This window comes from Nyctereutes procyonoides, unplaced genomic scaffold, assembly GCF_905146905.1.
Source record: "Nyctereutes procyonoides isolate TBG_1078 unplaced genomic scaffold, NYPRO_anot_genome, whole genome shotgun sequence".
Lineage (NCBI taxonomy): Eukaryota > Metazoa > Chordata > Mammalia > Carnivora > Canidae > Nyctereutes > Nyctereutes procyonoides.
In genome coordinates, this window is record NW_026575159.1 from 33,536,424 (window position 1) to 33,537,331 (window position 908).

Below are 908 nucleotides of genomic sequence, written 5' to 3' on the forward strand. Positions count from 1 at the left end.
GCTACTGTCTGGTATTCAACTATCCCCAGAGTTATGGAACCTATTTTCATGACAGCTCTCCTACTGCCATCCCTAGCCTATAGAAGTAGCATCTTTCACAGAAGTTGGAGCACCCTTGCCAATGCATTTCTCAAGCCTGGGTGACCCTTCTGGGCTGAGGGAAAAGTAGGCTGGGGCGAGTGAGCAGGGTATCAGTCAGCACTTCTGGTCACTGCAGAATGAATCTCTCTTCTGGAAAGCTTCCTTCCATCTACTGAAGAAGCTGAAATGTCCTTCTCAAGTATAACTGACTTATGTGGTTTAGAAGCTGGGGGTGTCAAGTGGATGACTGCTCTGTGCTAACCAACAGTGTAGCAGAGACTCTGCACCATCAGGGGACGGTCTGGTTCCCAGCCAGTATTAGTCATCAACAAGCTAAAGAAGAAATTGGGTAACAGAGAAACATGACTAGAATCCAGAACATTAACAACTATGTAAATAAAAATTAATACAATTTAGGTGAGGTACTTAACTGAAAACTAAAACAAAGACTCATAGGAATTAGTCAGAAGGATGTTTTAGCTGTTTTATGTTTTATGTTGGGCAATGATTGGGGAAGTTATAAGCCAGAGGCTCCTAACTTTGGATTTTCTCATTTTCCTTCATTGATAAAGTACCTGAAAGCCTCATTTACCAAAACATGTTTAAGTAAAATGTACTATTTCCTATTTAGAATCAAGTCAGATGGGTCAGCCTTGGGGCTGCAAGTTCCCTGCTAGCACTCCTTCATTCTTGCGGTGCTGGGGTACAGCAGGACTCAGAAGGCATCGAGAGCCTGGGTGGTGGAGCCACACAGAGCCAGCACTGCTACCGAGCAGCTTCTCTAAGCCTCAGGCTCACCATGAAATGCGGTAAATAAAAGTACTTAC